Source organism: Acyrthosiphon pisum, chromosome X (genome assembly GCF_005508785.2).
Source record: "Acyrthosiphon pisum isolate AL4f chromosome X, pea_aphid_22Mar2018_4r6ur, whole genome shotgun sequence".
Taxonomy (NCBI): Eukaryota; Metazoa; Arthropoda; class Insecta; order Hemiptera; family Aphididae; genus Acyrthosiphon; species Acyrthosiphon pisum.
The window spans coordinates 85,435,522-85,441,827 of record NC_042493.1 but is presented as its reverse complement, the minus strand read 5'-3'; the positions used below and the strand labels follow the sequence as shown (position 1 = coordinate 85,441,827).

At 27.3% G+C, this 6,306-nt stretch overlaps 1 long non-coding RNA gene across 1 annotated transcript; it reads left to right on the top strand.

Annotated features, from left to right (window-relative positions):
- Nucleotides 1–6: 6 nt before the first annotated feature.
- LOC103308314 lies at nucleotides 7–4,659 on the top strand. The gene is made up of 3 exons (XR_510397.3): nucleotides 7–655; nucleotides 919–1,032; nucleotides 4,485–4,659. It is a non-coding gene; the product is annotated as an uncharacterized LOC103308314 (long non-coding RNA).
- Nucleotides 4,660–6,306: the final 1,647 nt, after the last annotated feature.

The following is a 6,306-nucleotide window of genomic DNA, read 5'->3' as shown; positions in this document are numbered from 1 at the left end:
CATACATGCTATCAACATGTAAATTAAATTTAATTGTTGACTGCTGGCTTGATTGTGTTAACCTAGAAATTAACATTTCAAAAACATAACTAAAAAATACATGGTAGTCTATTATTTCTTCCTTGTTGTTAACAATAAACGTTCTCGAACAGCTTTTAAATCGTTCAATTTCAACAAGTCTGCTCTCAGCTGATTCCATCCGTCTACGTTTAGTGATTGTATTTCTTTTCATTATGTAACTGTAACGTATTACGAATATACTTTCTGTTATATCAAATTACATTATATTATTTAAAACTTTATAATAATATACAATATACATTAATGTCAATGATAAATTAATACATATTAATAGTTAAGTTTGCGATATTAGTAGCTAAGTTTTAGATTAGTTTTAGTCTATATTCAAAGATTCTAATTTTCTGTGCAGTGAATTTAAAGAATTGCGTATACATAATCTACATTTATAAATTATATATTGTGATTGTTCATATTCAAGTTTAAGTTGTTTTTTTTTCATATTTAAATTTTTAAATTTTTTGGATAATTATTCTTATTTTTTCATCGTGTACCTATCTTTTCTTCTTCTTCTTCTGAAGCGTCAAAATTTGATTCAAGTTTTTCATAATTTTCTTCAATTTGCTGTTTGATGAACGTAAGTGATTCCATTTTATTAATTTTATTTTTAAACTGCAAATGGTAATATTTATTTAATAATAAATATATTCAATAAGATAAAAACATTAGAATATGTCTTATTTATTTTACAACTGTTTATTCATAAGTAATAACGGGAGGGATGATTAATTTAATTGAATTTAATTTAATATGAATGTTTAAGTAAATCTATATAAAGTAAGAGATATTCTAATATTTATTTAAGTAATTATATTTCTATAGTTTTAAATATTATTTCAGATATAAATATAATATTACAACAGAAAAAATTCGTATGTAATTCAACGACAAATCACAGCTAGCGAACGTGATCGGATTCGGATTATACGAGCGCCGTGTCGAGTCATAATAATGGTAAGCGATACGAAATCAGGGGGAGGTTAAGCTAAATATCCCACAAGCCCCCCTCCCCCCCCCCAAAAAAAATATACAGTTTTTTATTTATGTGGAATCGAAGCCCCGCACACATTGATGTTAATAATGTTAGCCACACGGACAGTGATTGGGGTGCTTAGCCCCCCCCCCATCAAATTGAAAGCCCCCCTCAAAAAAAAAAATATTAAACATATTTTAAAGCCATATTTCTTATTTTGTAAATAAAGACTCTAAATTTAATCAAATCTAATTTGCAGGGTGTGCTTTTCTGCCCGGGTCGATTAAATTTGTAAGAACAGACTTAGATTTAGCCATTTGGTCTCTTACCCAGGTTGATTATCAGGTTGATAACTAATTTCTAATATTCTATAGTACGATTAAACAAAATTACAAAAAAAATAACTTGTTATTATTCGTTTAAATATTTAATTTTGTCAAAATAGGAACATTAAAAAACTATGAAAATAAACTGTGTTTTTATATTTTTAGATTTTTTGGTTACAGAATAACGTACTTATGGGGAAACTTGTTTTAAATTTTCAATGCTTAGCCAAAAGAGTTGAACATTATAAAAATTTGATACATTTTGTCAAAATTCGAACTTTAAATGCTAATAAATAAAAAAATTGTGCCTATGAATTTTTAATATTTTTCAACTGCTAGGTACTGAAGCAATGCATCAGGAATAAAAATTAAAATAATTTGAAACTAAAAATGTCCGTAATCAGTTCAAAACAAATCAAAATATTTTATAAGTTAACGAGTATAGATAATATGCCATATATCTACGGTCATTTGTTACACTAAAAAACAAAATCGATTTTGCAAAAATTCCCGGTTTTCCTTAATTTTTTTTCGTTCCCGGCGCTCTTTAAACGTACCGGGAATTTTTACTTTTGACCCTCTCGAAGTACCAACTAGATTCACTTCGCTATAAGAAAAAATAATGTTGAAGAAAATCTAAGAATTATTTCGACTATTTATTTTGTATACAGAGTCACAGACACAATTATTTTTATACAGGTGAGGGAGGGGCTGTACTATTTTACTCGGCGTCAGGAAAAATAAAAAAAAAAAGATATCGATTTTGTTTTATGGAAAACTCTAAAAAAAATTACCGTAGATATACATAAGATTTTCTCTAAATGTTTACATATGAATTTTCTATACACCATAAAATTTCAAAATATTTTAAATTGTGTTGAGCTAATTATAGGTATACCAAATTTTTTATTATTATCAATTTTTAGATTCAGAGTGGAACGATGAATGTATTGATTTTACAATGATGTGTGTTTTTTTCTTATTCTTTTTTTGTGTCTGTGTACACGATAAGTATTCGAAATAATGATTCGATTTTACACTTCAATATCTTGTTCGAAGAGAAAGTGAATATTGTTGGTGCATTGGGGAGGTCAAAATTTAAAATTCCTAGAAATTTTTAAAAGCATCATGAAAAACAAATAAACGACACATCTTGTATTAGTCTAGTTGTTCATACGTGCTATCAACATGAAAATTAAATTTAATTGTTGACTGCTGACTTGTTTGAGTTAACATAGAAATTAATATTTCAGAAACATAACTAAAAAAAAAAATACACGGTAGGTAGTCTATTATTTCTTCCTTGTTGTTAACAATAAACGTTCTCGAACAGCTTTTAAATCGTTCAATTTCAACAAGTCTGCTCTCAGCTGATTCCATCCGTCTACGTTTAGTGATTGTATTTCTTTTCATTATGTAACTGTAACGTATTACGAATATACTTTCTGTTATATCAAATTACATTATATTATTTAAAACTTTATAATAATATACATTAATGTCAATGATAAATTAATACATATTAATAGTTAAGTTTGTGATATTAGTAGCTAAGTTTTAGATTAGTTTTAGTCTATATTCAAAGATTCTAATTTTCTGTGCAGTGAATTTAAAGAATTGCGTATACATAATCTACATGTATAAACTATACGTCGTTCACGGGAATAAACCTCCTATGTGAAAAAAGCGTAGTTTTCAGGAAATGCGAAAAACGTTTTAAATAAAGAAATCACATAGGAGTTATTTCATAAACGATTTATATTTGGTAACACATAGGATGATTTTTCTACGGTGGAGATAGCTGCACATAGGAGATATTTCAAAAACGATTATAGTAGGTACCACATAGGAGAATTTATTTATTATTTTTCATTAATTTTAGAATGCAGATAGCACATAGGAGATTTTATCAATATATAGCTCATTTTTTTCTGAATTCAGAGATACCAAAACCTCAAAATCATAAATTTGGCACATAGGAGGTTTATTCCCGTGAACGACGCTATATATTGTGATTGTTAGTGATTGTTCGTAGTCAAGTTTCAGTTGTTTTCTTTTCATATTTTAATTTTTTAATTTTTTGGTTAATTATTCTTATTTTTTCATCGTGTATCTTTTCTGACATTGTCGATTGTTCTATTCCGTATATTGTTTGAATAAATTGAAGACATGTGTGTTTTTAAAATTTTTTTTTTCTTATTTTTTTTTTGTGTCGTGCGCACGATAAGTAGTCGAAATAACGCCTTGATTTTCAACTTCAATATCTTGTTCAATGGGAAAGTGAATATTGTTGGTGCATTGGGGAGGTCAAAATTTAAAATTCCTAGTAATTTTTAAAAGCATCATGAAAAACAAATGAAAAATTAAGGAAAAGCGGGAATTTTTACGCAAAACCGACTTTGGTTTATGGTGTTACTTTAAAACAAATGACCGTATCTACATGCAATTTTCTTCAGTTGTTTATATTCCATTTTCTATACATGATAAAATTTTCATAATATTTTGAAGTGTTTAGGGACATTTTCTGTTTCCAATTTTATTAGTTTTTTTTTCTATGAATGTCAATAAAACTTTATTTGTGAGTAAAAGTACTTGAAAATTTAATACAAGGCTCCTACTATACTGTCGCAATGACATTTGAAAAAAATTAAAAATCCTTAGTCACAGTTTTATTTTATTAGCATTTAAAGTTCAAAAATTGACAAAATATGGAAAAATCACGAAAATTAGCAAATTATTTTGAGTTAAGAATTCTGAAACATTTTTCTTTTTAAATCTAAGATTTTATTTTAACATTAAATCACCATCTGATAACGAAATATATAGTGATTACTGGACCATAAATCACTATAAAACTAAAAATATTCAAAATACTAATGCTAAAGGCAGGTAATATATTATATAAATATATAATTCTTAGAATTTACTTGAATACCTACAACTTACAATGACTAACTCCTATAAAAAAAATAATTAAAGAAATTCATTGGTGGATGTATGCAATAGTTAAAAGGTCCTTATAATATATATATTTGTGATGTAAAATACTTGTCATTTTAAAGAAATTATTTTAATAATATTATGATGAGATAAAAAAAATGTTATAGATGGAAAGAAGCTGAGTGCTGTGTAAAAATATCAATAACTGATTTACCAAAGGATCAAGGGCTCACAAACGATTTATCAAACATCATACAAACAATATTTACACGGTTCATGTCCAATCCAAAAAAGAAAATAAGATGTATTAAAAAATCAAAATCATAATAAATCTGTTTGTAATGGTTGTTCAAAATTCAAATAAAATATATATATATTATATATTAACTAAGCATTAATTTAATTATAAAAGTGATACAAAAGTAGTGTATATGATTTAGTGCCATGATGTGTAAAAATAAATTTGTATAAATTACAGGTTAATAGCTTATGTAACTAACTCATGATATTGTAATAATTCATACGTAATATAAATATCATTAGTTTCTATATTAGTATAACTTAAGTTATAATTCTGTCGAGTCTGTAAATTCATTCCGTCGACCACAAGAGGGTAACCCGTTAATATCTGCCATAATTAATGCATGTGCTGTGTCAAAAGTCTTCTGGTAACATGGTATTTTTTTCTGCTTCTCGATTATATAGAGATCGAAGCTCCAAGCTGATTCAGCCTTTGCAAATCAACATTTGATAAAGTTATATAATTTTCATTAGAATGTAATATGAATAATATGATTGAAGACTGTTTCATACTAACGCAATAGCTTAATTTATCAGTCATTCTTACACGTTTACATCGGGTTTGTAGATTATCAACAATTGCTATATAATTAATTTCACACATTAATGAAAGCCATTGGTCTAGATCAAGGCTCAAACTCTTTTTAGTAATTTTACATTTCAATATTATAACAATTGAAATCTTTTTGTTAAGTAACAAACCTACTGTTACACTTTCCTTTCCATATTGATGAATTTGGCATTCATGTAGCAGGTGATCTACTACTTCTTTTGTGTATCAGGTGACAGGTGTTCTATCATATTATACTACGTATAGTTGGTGATCTATTATTATTAATATATGATTAAAATACCTATATTTATTAATTTATTATATTATAATATATTAATTAATATTTATGAATATAATACTTATATGATTTAAGAGAACGTCACACACTCACACCCGCATGTGTTGTCTCCGTCTGACACTAGTACCTACATTATAGACGAAACGTGTTTACGCAGTTTGGGTATAAATCGCTCAATTTTGGTTCTAAAGTAAAAATACCTATGATAAAATTAAATTGTGACAATATTTCTGAGTGCAAGTCGTTACGTTTATTCCATTATAGCCAATGTAACGTTCATTATATTATCGTTTAGAAATAGCTTCAATTTCAATATTTTTAACATACCTTTTCAAAATACTTTTTTTTTTTAAAAACTCACCGTCTTGCCTTTCAAAATATTATCATGCATGCGGGTGTGACGTCCTCCTAAGGAAATATAAAAGAGGTAGGATTCTCTAATGGGGTGCAAATTGAACAAACGAAAAACGGGAATAGGCCGTACTATTGCAAACGAGTAGAAGAACCTTGGGTTTTCGAAACGTTTTTGTTGTTGTTGAACGTCAAGTTGTAGCTATACTTATTCCAATAATTGAAAAATTAATACTTCTTGGAGCAACAATCATATCAGATGAAAGGAAACCCTATAAAGTTATAATCACTTGACTGTAAATCATTCTAAAAAATGTATTACTCGCTAACAGAAGCCAACACCCAGACAATAGAATGCATTTGGTCGCATTTCAAAATGAAAATACTTCGAAAAGTGCATGGCATTACATCGGAACTTTTACATGGTCATCTAAATGAAGCATGGTGGAAGTCAGTAAATCTTCAACATACTTTTTTAAAATGTTTA